This window comes from Sardina pilchardus, chromosome 16, assembly GCF_963854185.1.
Source record: "Sardina pilchardus chromosome 16, fSarPil1.1, whole genome shotgun sequence".
Taxonomy (NCBI): Eukaryota; Metazoa; Chordata; class Actinopteri; order Clupeiformes; family Clupeidae; genus Sardina; species Sardina pilchardus.
In genome coordinates this window covers 31,229,919-31,244,918 of record NC_085009.1, presented here as the reverse complement: position 1 = coordinate 31,244,918, position 15,000 = coordinate 31,229,919, and the positions used below count along the sequence as shown (strand labels likewise).

General features: G+C 43.5%; 1 protein-coding gene across 1 annotated transcript in view; it reads left to right on the top strand.

Annotated features, from left to right (window-relative positions):
* The window catches only part of LOC134059649 (uncharacterized), a 246,170-nt gene that overhangs the window by 44,695 nt on the left and 186,475 nt on the right, over window positions 1-15,000 (top strand). The gene's annotated exons all lie outside the window — the stretch shown is intronic.

Sequence of the window (15,000 nt, the reverse complement as noted above, 5' to 3'; positions counted from 1 at the left end):
GTGATTTAATTCGATTACTAATGCATAACATGCAGCTTTAAGTGTAACATTGGCGACGAGGATAACCAAGCTCGTTATTAGTTAAATCTGAAGTGAGTTTAGTTCGTCTACAATGATGGAGAACAACAATATTAGCGTGCCGAAGTTTGATTGCTACAAGGAGCCGGCTACGCTAGGTCCTCGCTGGACACGGTGGCTAACAGCATTTGAGCTATTCGCAGATGGCAAAGGACTGATTATGGCGGAAAATGTCAGCGACCACAATAAAATTAGGAGAAGAGCACTACTCTTGCATCACGCCGGGACGGATGTACAGGATATCTTTTCTACTCTCGAGGACACAGGAGGTTCGGGGGACTACGATAAGGCAGTGGATGCACTGAACAACTACTTTGTGCCTCAGGTGAATACAGCGTTCGCGCGCCAATCATTCTATCAAATATCACAGAACAATGGGGAAACGGTGCAGCAGTTTGTAACACGCTTGCGGCAGAAAGCCAAAGACTGTGCTTTTGGGGCTGATATGGCTAACCAGCTAAGGGATGCTGTACTGAGTAGATGCACGTCGGAATATGTGCGTAGAAAGCTGCTCGAGGAGGGCTCGACGTTGACTCTGGCAAGAGCGCTAGAGATCGCGGCACAGTGTGAACGAGTCGAAGAGCAGATGATGGCAATGCGTGTGAGTAGCCCAGACTCTAAAGCCATAGAGACTGTAAACCAGATATCCAAAGGGAAATGGGCCAAAAAGAGCCGAAAACGTGATGGGGAGGAAAAAAGGAAAGAGAAAGTGTGTTTTAGATGCGGGCACGGAGATCACTTTGCAAAAGATGAGAAATGTCCAGCACGTGGACAAACCTGCAGGAAGTGCAATGGGAAAGACCACTATGCTAAAATGTGCAAATCTAAAGCTAGCAAAGGGTCAGTGAAATATGTAGACTCAGGAAAGGAAGAAAAGCAAGATGATTTTGCATTTGTAGTACGGGACAATAGATGCACTGATAGATTAACATTTAATGTGGGGGGTGTAGACCTAGTAATGTTAATTGACTCAGGGGCTACAACCAACATAGTGGATGAAAATACATGGGAAGGGTTAAAGAAAGAAAAGATAAAGTGTAAGTCATACAAGTCAGATAAAAAACTATACACATACTCATCAAAGGAACCATTGCCAGTGAAGGGATTATTCACATGTGATGTGAAAATAGGGAAAAGAGAAGCCAAGGCAGAATTTACAGTAATAGCAGGTCAAGGAGTACCGCTACTAGGCAGGGAGACAGCTACAGAGCTAGGGGTGCTAAAGGTGGGTGTAGATGTAGCAGCAGTCACTGATGTGAAGGCAGAGGTGAGGGGAAAATACCCAAAACTATTCACTGGGGTGGGTAAACTCAACACCAAGCAACTCAGGCTGCACATCGATGACAACGTGGAGCCCATAGCACAACCACTGAGACGGATACCTTTCCACCTAAGAGAGGCGGTCGACAAGAAGATTGTGGAGCTGCTGAAAATGGACATTATCGAGAAGGTGGAGGGTCCCACACCGTGGGTAAACCCAGTCGTTGTAGTTCCAAAGGCAAAAGACACTGACATTCGGCTATGCCTAGACATGAGAATGGCAAACAGGGCTATCATTAGGGGAAGATATCCGATTCCGACAGTGGATGAGCTGTTGCATGACATGAATGGCTCAGTTGTGTTTAGTAAACTCGATCTAAAATGGGGCTACCACCAGATGGAGCTCACAGAACAGTCAAGAGCTATAACAACGTTCGCAGTGCACAGTGGAACGTACCGCTACAAGAGACTTATATTTGGGGTCTCATCTGCTAGCGAGCAGTACCAACATGAGGTGGCGACGGCTCTGGCTGGCATTGAAGGGGTAGCCAACATATCGGATGACATCATCGTTCACGCGCCCGACCGTGAGACGCACGATGGGCGACTGCACGCCGTGTTGGACAGACTGGTGAAATGCGGCTTAACCTTAAATGGTGAGAAGTGTCAGTTTGAGATGGACAAACTAGTGTTCATGGGCATATTACTGTCAGAGAAGGGAATAGGGCCCACAAGCGAGAGAGTGAGAGCACTGGTCGAGGCACGTGAGCCAGAGAATGCTTCAGAGGTCCGCAGTTTCCTGGGATTGGCTGGGTACAGTAGCAGATTCATACCCCAGTTCGCTGCTATCTCAGAACCGCTGCGGAGACTGACCAAGAAAGAGGTGCCATTTGTCTTTGGGCCAGAACAGAAAGTGGCCTTCGAGTCACTCAAGAAAAAGTTAGCTGAGGCGGGCACACTGGCATACTTTGACAAAGATGCCCCCACCAAAGTGATAGCTGATGCAGGGCCAGTGGGCATAGGCGCAGTTCTGATACAGGAACAGCAGGGAGCTATGGTGCCTATATGTTACGTGAGCCGGAGCCTGACAGACTGTGAAAGGAGATATTCGCAAACGGAGCGTGAGGCCCTGGCACTGGTTTGGGCATGCGAACGCCTACACCCATACATATATGGCAAGAGGTTCGACCTCGTAACAGATCATAAGGCCCTGGAGGTGATCTATAGCCCCAGATCAAAGCCATGCGCCCGGATTGAGCGTTGGGTGCTCCGCCTCCAACCTTATGACTTTCAAGTAATACACATAGCCGGAAAGTACAACATTGCTGATCCTCTGTCTCGTCTCCTGGGGGACACTGCTAGGAAGACGACACACAAACACGGAGCAGAGGAATACGTGCGATTCGTGGCGGTGCAGGCGACGCCCAGAGCACTGACTACGAGGGAGGTAGAGAGAGCCTCCGCAGAGGATGAAGAACTGTCTGAGGTGAGAAGAGCGATACAGTCGGGCCGATTTGAAAAGTGTTCAGCTTATGGCCATATCGCAAATGAACTGTGTACCATCGGGCAGTTAGTGTTGAGAGGGACACGGATTGTCCTACCCCATGCCCTACAGAACAGAGCTTTAGCCTTAGCTCATGAAGGACATTTAGGCATTGTAGGGACAAAACAACATTTGAGGGGAAAGGTGTGGTGGCCGGGAATGTACGGGGCGACAGAAAAATATGTTAAGTCATGTCACGGGTGCCAACTAGTGGCGCGGCCCGACGTACCAGAGCCATTGCGACCCACAGCTCTCCCTGATGGACCGTGGCAGGACGTTGCCACAGACTTGTTAGGTCCACTACCAACAGGACATTCTATCCTGGTAGTTGTAGACTATTACAGCCGTTATTATGAGTATGAGATCATGCGATCCACGACGACAGATAAAGTGATAGACTGCTTAGAGAACGTCTTCAGTCGCCACGGTCTGCCTGTCTCTATCAGGTCTGACTGTGGGCCACAGTTCTTGTCATCACAGTTCCAGGATTTCTGTCAAGAGAACGGCATACAACACGTGAAGACAACACCTAGATGGGCACAAGCGAATGGAGAGGTCGAGAGGCAAAACGCGTCGATCATGAAACGGATTCGCATCGCACAGGCGGAGGGACTGGACTGGCAGAAGGAGCTGCGGAAATACATCACCATCTACAGATCCATTGACCACTCCACCACGGGCAGGAGCCCCGCCGAGCTCTTGTTCAATAGAAAGCTCAAAGGAAAGCTGCCAGACATCAGTACACCGAGGAGTGACCTCGAGGCCCGGGACACTGATGCTGAACGCAAGGGCAAGTCCAAAGTGTATGCTGACGAGCGGCGCGGAGCTAAAGAATCCCCAGTGCAGGTGGGAGACGAGGTGCTCTTGAGACAAGACAAGACAGACAAGTTCACAACAACATTTAACCAGACACCTCACATGGTAATCAGTAAGAACGGTAACAATGTGGTAGTCAAGTCACCCACAGGAGCTCAGTACTCCAGAAACACCACACATGTCAAAGTGTACACACCAGCCGAGCAGACACCACCACCCGGTGAAAATGAAACACAGACGGTGAATGACACAGAAAACACACACGCCGATCATGCTGTGAGGTCCACACCAGAGACGCTCACCAAGGGGTCATCCCCATGTCGACCTCTTACAGTACAGGCAGAGCGACCTCGCAGAGAAGTGAAAATGCCCCAGAGATTCACAAGCTTTGTTATGAAATGAATGAAATTAATAGGAATGCATATGTTCATGTGTATGGTCTAAAAGATGTATGCACAGTGTTAGGAGGCATAAATGTTTTATTTGAAAAGAATGTTTTATTCTGACAGAGAATGTTGATGATGATTTGATTCATTATGGTTATTGTTCAAGTAGCCTAACTGATGGTTTATGTAAAGGGGACATTAGAGTTTTAATTCAAGTAAGGGAGGAATGTCATGTACTGATGACGTCAGTGGCCGACGTTGTAATGCAGGTTCTGAACGGAGACGCCATGAAGTAAAGTTGAGTGAAACTTACCTCTCAGTGTGTGCGTGATTTAATTCGATTACTAATGCATAACATGCAGCTTTAAGTGTAACAGGTTGTGCTGGTTAGCTCATGCACTAACCCAGCTGATTTCACCCATGGGTTGTGCTGGTTATAGCTCATACACTAACCCAGCTGTTTTCACCCATGAGTTGTGATGATTATAGCTCATGCACTAACCCAGCTGATTTCACCCATGGGTTGTGCTGGTTATAGCTCATGCATTAACCCAGCTGATTTCAGTCACCCATGGGTCTTGCTTGGCGCACAACCCTCATCCACTAGTACAGTTGATCTTTATGATTCCCTGTGTTCATCCACAAAAACATCATAGATAACCAACTTTCAAAAACGAAAATACAAAGCAAAATAATGAATGAGTGTATTCCACTGACAGGCACTGCTCACATACTCATACTCATATGCAGTCTTAATATAAAAATGTACACACACACACACACACACACAGTAAATATAACCACAAGCGGCAATGGTGGGTCCGAGCACCTGCCGTCTGCCACCTGTGACGCTTCCAAATCCAACAAAGCACTGACATGTGGTGTGTTTGTCAAATGTACATATCTGATGTGTGAGCTAGTTGTTTTTGCATGTTGCATGTTGCACGTGTGTGCTATTTGTTTTTGCATGTTGCATGTTGTTCTACAGTACATTGGAAGAATGTGCTCACTTCTTGTTGGGTATGATGTTTTACAATGATGGCAGTCACTAGGTGGCATTAGACCACACACATGTAGGTTACAAATATACGCTTTGAAGTTATTTGTTCGTTCATGACACATTATGTGATATGCAGTGTAGGTTTTTTGAAAGCAAATTGTTCCTCTTTGGTCAGCTGGTGACACTAGGCCAGGTTAGTAGTGGGGGCATGTGGATGATACAAGGATACAACGATGTTATTGGTCACGTGCATATGATTACTAAAGTAAAGAATGCAGTGAAATTGTCAGAAGTAAACTAGAAATGTGCATCTCCCTGGAGGAGCTGCAAGAGTGGGCTTGCTCACCAGGGGGCAGTGATGTAAACGCCTGAACAGTCCCCCGTTCATTTCAATGGGGAAACGCTGTTTAAGAAGGTATTACAAGTAGGGGTGCCAATAATTGTGAGCAATGTGTTTTTATTAAACATATTTATTTCTTTATGAGATTTTCCTTTTTTTCAGAAAAAAATTGCTTCCATTGCAGAGTATATTTTTCCTCATTGTTTTCATTGTGGGAGTACATAGTGGGAGTTGTTTTCATTGTGTACAATAAATCACACACACACACACACACACACACACACACACACACACACACACACACACACACACACACACACACACTAACACACAGGCAGTGCCATTGTGTGTCTGGATATCATAATCAGAATATCTATTAACCTGAGAAGTTTCAGACCATTCATTCAATGCACTGTGTGTTTATGACAAATGTCCTGTTTATGTAGCAAGATATTAAAATCATAGCATATTACAACATATTGTAGCGTGTCTAAGTTCTTAGAAAGTATGTGGGCACAGTTAATGTCTTCTATGTTCTGAGGCTCTGTTACCTGGGCCAATGGTTGGGGTGCCACCCCCTTCCAGGGTGTGATGTGTGTGTTTTGGGGGGAATCAGTGTAGAGATTATGAGGAGACGTGTGTGAGTTGGGCTCCTACATTCTGTATATGTCAAGAGTTCTTGTGGTGTGGCTGTGGCTGACAACAGTCATAATTAAAAGTACCCGTTTGTGATAAACTGTCTCGTCATTGACACGGAACGTTACAATATCAAAAATCGCTTCGCAATTTCACATCAGGAACATCTTGTCATCATGTTAGCCACATCAATCTGACAAACCATCTAGTAGTGGTAAAATGAAATTGATCATGTGGCATCACTGCATTTGCCATTCTTTCTGTTGCCAGTCGGTGGCGCTATGGCAAGTATGCATTATGGACATGTGAAAATCATCATGTGTGTGTGTGTTTGTGTGTCTGTGCATGTGTTTGTGTGTGTGTGTATGTGGATGTTTGTGTGTCTGTGTATATGTGTGCGAGTGTGGATGTTTGTGTGTGTGTGTGTGTGTGTGTGTGTGTGTGTGTGTGTGTGTGTGCGTGCGTATGAGGGGGCGCCTGGGCCATAATTCATACTTGGTCTGACACACACATAATCTTGCATATACACCACTATACTCATACACACTCACTTTTAGAACCCTTTTACATCGTTGTGCTTTTTTGTGTGTGGGTGTGCTGGGGTAATTGTCTGTGTGTGTGTTTATCTGTGTGTACTGTATGTCCATGTGCCTACTTGCCTGTGTGTGTGTGTGTGTGTGTGTGTGTGTGTGTGTGTGTGTGTATGTGTGCATTCATACGTGCATTAGGGTGCATCAAGTACCCCTTTTCTCTCAAAAAGTCTTCTATGGTGGATAATATTATGCCATTTGATGAGTACAGTTTGGTGAAGACTCTAGGGGTACCACAATACCACTTAATTTGGTCAATATTTCATATTTTATGGCCAATTTTGGTTATTTTCCAATAATCTTCTTTACACTACATTTAAACTTAATGTCAATTAATGAAATGTCTACCTTCTGTTCACAAAAAACATCACAGCTGCATTGTATTTTGAATGTCTAACATGCACATGTGTTGGTGAACATTATACATCACACACACACACACACACACACACACACACACACACAGGCAGTGCCATTGTGTGTCTGGATATCAGAAGTTTCAGACCATGAACCTGAGAAGTTTCAGACCATTCATTCAATGCACTGTGTGTTTATGACAAATGTCCTGTTTATGTAGCAAGATATTAAAATCATAGCATATTACAACATATTGTAGTGTGTCTAAGTTCTTAGAAAGTATGTGGGCACAGTTAATGTCTTCTATGTTCTGAGGCTCTGTTACCTGGGCCAATGGTTGGGGTGCCACCCCCTTCCAGGGTGTGATGTGTGTGTTTTGGGGGGAATCAGTGTAGAGATTATGAGGAGACGTGTGTGAGTTGGGCTCCTACATTCTGTATATGTCAAGAGTTCTTGTGGTGTGGCTGTGGCTGACAACAGTCATAATTAAAAGTACCGGTTTGTGATAAACTGTCTCGTCATTGACACGGAACGTTACAATATCAAAAATCGCTTCGCAATTTCACATCAGGAACATCTTGTCATCATGTTAGCCACATCAATCTGACAAACCATCTAGGAGTGGTAAAATGAAATTGATCATGTGGCATCAGTGCATTTGCCATTCTTTCTGTTGCCAGTCGGTGGCGCTATGGCAAGTACGCATTATGGACATGTGAATATCATCATTACCATGGTATTCAATGACCTGTGAAATGTAAAACTTTTCAAGCAATTCTTCAACAACATTTATTGTTTATGTGGAAGGGTATCAAAATTCATAGTTTCGCCATTTCGTCAAGTTACAACATATCGAAAAGCTTTGCATTTAGAATCAACAACATCTTGGCATCATACGTATCAAATTAGTTTTCATTCATGTGAAGCACCTCCTTTGGCATCACAAGTCATCATATTTTAGTGCACGTCTAAATCCCAATTACTGGGGAGATACACATACCTACCACATTTAGTGTGTGTATAGCTGATAGTATATGCCCACTGGATGAGTCACATAAGGGGGCGCTAGCGAGTCCCTGGCCCACACCCCGGTGCCGAGCCTTTGTCCCTGAGTAGTGGGCCCTGTGACTGACCTGAGTAGTGGGCCCTGAGACTGACCTGTGTAGTGGGCCCTGTGACTGACCTGAGTAGTGGGCCCTGAGACTGACCTGAGTAGTGGGCCCTGAGACTGACCTGAGTAGTGGGCCCTGAGACTGACCTGAGTATTGGGCCCTGTGACTGACCTGGGGTGCGTTTCCCAAAAGCATAGTTGCTAACTAACATAGCAACTAACATAGTTGAAACTATGTAAGTACGACACAACTGTTTCCCAAAACGTTAGTCTGAACTATGTTGGTGGAACTTACATAGTACGATGCATCGTTGACCTACGTGGGTGTTTCCCAAAAGCATAGTAGCAACGAACGTTCGTGACCACCATCGTAAAGTTGTGTAGTTCCAACTTCACCTCTCGACCTGTGGTAAGTCGGCCCTTGTGGTTAGTAAGTACATGACATGCAGCGGACAGATGGACATGTAGCCATCGTGGTAGCCAACGATCCCACTAACATTTACTGTTGTGGGATATATTGCCGGAGGCTATACGCGCACAACATCACTGGAGAACATTATGGGGTACAGTGTAAAGTGAAATGTTGTGGAGTTAGCCTACTACACGACAACAGTGCGTGGTGAGGTACTGCGACCGCAGTTAACTGTGTTGTTGTTATTCGTGAATTTGTATGTAGCCTAATGCTAATGTGTTAGCGTGGTTTCTTTCGAACATCTTACGTTATCTTTACTGTCTATGAGTGATATACCTTTTGAATGCTAACGTAAATGTCATGTGAGCCTGTAATTGTTATGAACAGTTAACGTTACATTGTAATCGTATGTTAACGTTACATTGTAGTCGTATGTTAAGTGTCTTTGGATGGAGCACATAATAACGGTCTGTGTCATCTACATAGTCTATCTCCCAGGACAAAGACCGTACAGTGGCGTAGTGAGTAGTGCATGAGACTCATGTGGTCGAGGCTGCAGGTTCAAGACCCAAGCGAAGGTTGCTGGTGGATCACGTCTGTGAAGTATTAGTGATTTATTGGTGTCTTTTTATCCACTAAGAGTGTCTCTTAATCACTGTAGCCTACGTTTTTGACCTTTGAACATAGGTAAATTATTTTAAATTATTAAATGATGTAGCTACACAGCTGTCAAATTGAGTAGCCTCTCGCTTGGAGAACTTTAAAGAGCAACTTTCAAGTAATTGTACAGTATATACTTCATTTATACCTATGAGGCATATTGTGTATAGTTGTGTGTAACAGTTTGCAGTGGTTAGTGTGAAAACATGACATGAATTTCACTAATTTAACTAATTGCTTTTGCTTTGTGACCTATATTTTGATGTCATGCCTCATGAGGAACATATGTGAAACAGGGCTCCAAACATGTAAGCAACTATTTCCCGGCATGCTTCCAGGCCATCAGGAAGGTTTGCACTATAGCTGCTGGAATGACCTCTTCCACCAACATCATCATCTGGCAATGGGACGTCATCCTGAAGGGCCATGTCGTGCAGTCATGGCATAAAACCCACCACTGACTTGGGTGATGTCGTCTGGTGTAGTCGGGAAGGTCATCCTGTCAGTGAGCTGCAACAGGATCTGTGTGACCACTGTCACAGCTCTACTGACTGATGCCTTGCTTAGCCCAAGGCCATGCCCTAACACCTCCAAAAAGCTGCCAGTAGCATAATGTACATAATGATCAACATGTATTGCACTGTATTGCAATTACCCTTCATTGATTTCACACACCTGTTCTAAAAAGAAAGGCATGACTTGTCATGTCATATGTATGTAGTTCATACATTAATGTCTCAGGACTGTGAATGATCATTATGAGCTATATGGAGGAGGCAAGGGACATCAGAGATGTTTCATTACAGGAGTAACATCATCCATTTCTTAAACACTGCTGTGTTGTTTTCTGGGGGCCCATTATGTTGTACTACATGGCTTATTCTACTTCAAACAATATGCAGTGTCCTCATAGTTACATGTCTAGGTTTCAGAATTCAGGACTATTTAGTTAACATGCTTGTGTTATCATAGGAGGTTGATGGAATAAAGTAGGTGTTGAAATGTCAGTCCACCCAGGGAATATAGATATGCTTTACAGTAACCTAACAGTAACAGCAGAGAGGGTTAAAGCGGAAAGTAATGAAGGATCTTTGGTAACAGTATAGACTTTGCTACTATCTCAGCAGCAGAAAGGCAACAACAGCAACACATACAGTAACACTGTGTGTGTGTGTGTGTGTGTGTGTGTGTGTGTGTGTGTGTGTGTGTGTGTGTGTGTGTGTGTGTATGTGTGTGGCTATGTTGGTACAGCTGATACAGCTCCTTCAACGCTTTGAGCAATAGTATGCCTAATATTTGTGATATATATATATAACTTCATAACTGAATGAATAATAATCATACAACATTGTGTCTGTTCATTTAAAATACTTGTGTGTGATCACATGCTCAACATTCTACTATATTTATTCTGCTCTACTGCTAATACACTGCACATATTATTTTCTTTTATATTAGTCTAATCCACCTTCTGTAAACCAACTATATACTGTCTACACTGCACTATATTTCTTGTTCTGTCTATGCACCTACACTATGTCTATGACACTATATTTTCTGCTTTCCCCCCCACTTCTGGTTAGATGCAAACTGCATTTGGTTGTCTTTGTACTTGTGCTCGGCTCAACGACAATAAAATTGAATTGAATCTAATCTAATCCAACCATGGTAGTTTTAATAGAACATAATGTATATATTTTTTTAATTTAGCCAAGGCCCTGAACAACAGACCTAGGCTCATGTTGGCCTATAAAGTAGGTAGTAAGCATATGGTTAGGGCTCCAATTATTAGTTAACACCAGGACTATAGTTTGCAATCAATAGACCTTTTTAATTATTGAATGAAAATCAAAACTCCAACATCATATAGCAGCGAGCATTGTCCAGGATTGAACCAATGACCATCGAAATCGTAGTATAGTGTCTATCCTTTCACGCCACCGTATGGGACTTATTGACGTGGAATCGGCTAATCATTTATCGGCCAATGTATTCGGTGTGTTTCAATAAATGCGTAACTTATTTGTTTACATTTCCTCTCTTTGGCGATTTGAAGGCGTCACTGATTAATTAGCCTAACCTAAGCTAGGCTACTTTAAATAACATACACGCTGGGGTTATTATTATTTATTTTAGCCCATATTAGGCGATTATTAATTATCATCATCATCCATAATAATAATGAAAACGTATAGGCCTATTGAAAATACTAGCTCTTATAATAGCCTACAAATTATTTTAATGATTATTATTAATAATAGACCTATGATAGGCCTATCATAAGGCTGGGCCCAGGAGTGTAGGCTACAGAAATCATAACTCATGTCAGGCAGTGTTAGCCTACAATTTAGACTTCATATGCGTTCGGCTCTAGCCGACAGGACCCGACATGCTCCGAAAACATCTGCTACTATTGTAGTCCGGACTATGTTGGTAGCAACCAACTTGGTTCAAACTAACAAAGTACTATGTTGGTAGAGCAGTTTTGGGAAACAGTCGTAACTTGGATGTTGGTTAGTTGAACGATGCATCGTACCATGTTGGTAGAAAGCTAACCTACGTAGTTGTACGGGAAACGCACCCCTGAGTAGTGGGCCCTGAGACTGACCTGAGTAGTGGGCCCTGTGACTGACCTGAGTAGTGGGCCCTGTGACTGACCTGAGTAGTGGGCCCTGTGACTGACCTGAGTAGTGGGCCCTGAGACTGACCTGAGTAGTGGGCCCTGAGACTGACCTGAGTAGTGGGCCCTGTGACTGACCTGAGTAGTGGGCCCTGTGACTGACCTGAGTAGTGGGCCCTGAGACTGACCTGAGTAGTGGGCCCTGTGACTGACCTGAGTAGTGACCTGAGTAGTGGGCCCTGTGACTGACCTGTGTGCCACATTTCATGCGTTTCCCACCATGGAAGCCACCTCAAAAAAGACAAAGTAAGGTCCCAAAAAACGGTGTGGCGCTCGGGCCCTAATGAATTGCTCATTACCCTTTTTGTACTGCAGTTATGTAAGTCTGCCACAAGGTGGAGATGTTGCACTGCAGAGTCACTTTCTACTCTTATCCACACAGCACCACCTGTTTGACAGCACCACCAACCCCGATTACGAACAATCCTCATGGTAGTGTGTTATATCTCACAGATATCAAGTTTTGTGGCATCTGTACTGCACATTTGAAAACAAAGTGTGTAGCAGAATAGATAATATCAATATGGATATGTATTTTGGTATCTTCTATTCATTAAAGATTTATAGAGGAATGACTTACATTAATAAATGCATACATACACACTGTAAAAACAGACCTGCTTCTGCAGCAAAAACAACCTGCTCCAGCCTGGACCATAAAAACATCACAAAACGTTCCAGCCAATCACTGATGAGATACATGTTTAGGAGAGTTTCAATTGCACGGGAGGGATCTAGCTCTCTGTTTTATTTGACCGTCAACAGAGGTGACATCGCCCAACGCCTTTAATGAACACACACATCTACAACGGAGGTGACATCGCCCAACGCCTTTAATGAACACGCACATCTACAACGGAGGTGACATCGCCCAACGCCTTTAATGAACACACACATCTACAACGAAGGTGACATCGCCCAACGCCTTTAATGAACACGCACGTCTACAACGGAGGTGACATCGCCCAACGCCTTAAATGAACACGCACATCTACAACGGAGGTGACATCGCCTTTAATGAACATGCACATCTACAACGGAGGTGACATCGCCCAACGCCTTTAATGAACACGCACATCTACAACGGAGGTGACATCGCCCAACGCCTTTAATGAACACGCACATCTACAACGGAGGTGACATCACCCAACGCCTCTAATAAACACGCACATCTACAACGGAGGTGACATCGCCCAACGCCTTTAGTAAATACGCACATCTACAAAGGAATAACACCAGAGCTACAGATAATCAACAAAAACAAAACGGAAGTCATTGTATCTTGTGTGATTGGCTAGTTGATGTATAGTCTCATGTAATTGGCTAGTTGAGATGTAGTCTTGTGTGATTGGGTATCATCATAATCATCCAAAATAATTTGATTTCATATCATAGCTATGCAGAAATGACACACAAATCTACTTAGCTCTGTCTCCTAACGACTATGGTCCCCTTGATTCTCTGTGTCAGTGTATAGAACAAATCAAAACTTGGATGTCTCAACATTTTCTTCAGCTGTACAAAGAAAAAACTGTCATTGTATTTGGTAAAAAGGAGGAAAGACTTAAGGTTGCCACTCTCCTCCACACAAAAGGATTGAAAGCAAAGGATACTGTTAAAAATCTTGGTGTATTAATCAGACTGTGATGCAGCTCTACTCTAGACTACTGGATCAGCACCATCCTATCTGAGCCCTGTGATGCAGCTCTACTCTAGACTACTGGATCAGCACCATCCTATCTGAGCCCTGTGATTCAGCTGTACTGTCCTCTAGACTACCCCTAAACATATCTCTATCCATCCACACACCTTTTTATTTTTTACTTTTTACTCTCAACCTCCTCAGTGCATTATTTGTACTTCATGCCATTTTATTTAACCTTGTGATGTGTTGGATTGGCCATAACTGCTTTTGTTAGCATAGCATTAGCATGAGAAAGTGAGGGTTATCTCATTTTATTTTATTCAAATGAGCTCGCTCTCTCTTCACCGTCTAATTCAACTTATTGAATAGAACATTTGAAAAAATAGTGAACAGAATATGAACTGAAATATTAGGAGTAGGAATAGGTTCACCCTCCCAATTGAGTTGAACATCACTGCCTAACTGTGGTTACAGTATATTAGGATTGATTAGGGTTGTCAGGATAATCAAAACATAATCAGTGCATTATCATGATACATAATACTCATTATTATCACGATCAGTCTTTTTTACATTGTTGTTTTTATGGAGTTATCAGAATTACAACATACTAAAAACATACTAAAACATTATGAATCATATTTCATGGCAACTGTGCCCAATTCTCAAACAGGAGAGAAATGTTTACATACTTTATTCACCTATCTATGCACAAACGTGTCTGCATACAGACAGGCAGGCAGGCAGGCAGGCAGGCAGGCAGGCAGGCAGTCTTACACACGCACCATTGGAATGCACACGCAGTCTGAGGGATCATACTATGGCATGTTTGAATGTTAAGATCACCATGACCAGGTGTTTGACATTTTGTCATTACAGTAGATGATGAAAAACATGATAATTAATGACAGTTTTCAGACAGGTTGGTCTTCATTACTGCATTACCTGTCATAATTGCGGCAGTTATGATAATTTCAATAAAACATCTGTTATCGTGACTATCCTGATTAGGACTTTGTTATTGAGACAACCCCAATTAGGATGAACTTTAGGGTCTCACCTGTCAGTCAGCTCTGGAGTTGCGTCTCTGTGGTCTCCCCTTCTGGTTGCGCTGCTCGTCTCTGTGAGAATGGCACTAATTAGTATTTACTAATACTATTGCAATAATAAAATAAAAAAAATATAATCAATTAGTTCATTAATGAACAGGGTCTTACCTGCCAGACAGCTCTGGAGTTGCGTGTCTGTTGTCACCTCGTCTGGTTACGCTGCTCGTCTCTGTGAGAAAGGCTCCACTGTGACTCTGGGGCAGCGGTCAACATCACAGATATGTTGTTCTGTATGCAAAACCACCTTTGGCACACCTCACACACAGACCTCATTGTTTTCCACATTTTCTAATATAACTTTACTAATGTCCTACACCAGCCAGATGCTTTTGGAGCGTTCACATAAAATATAGGAGATGTTGTTATGGCAACTAGAG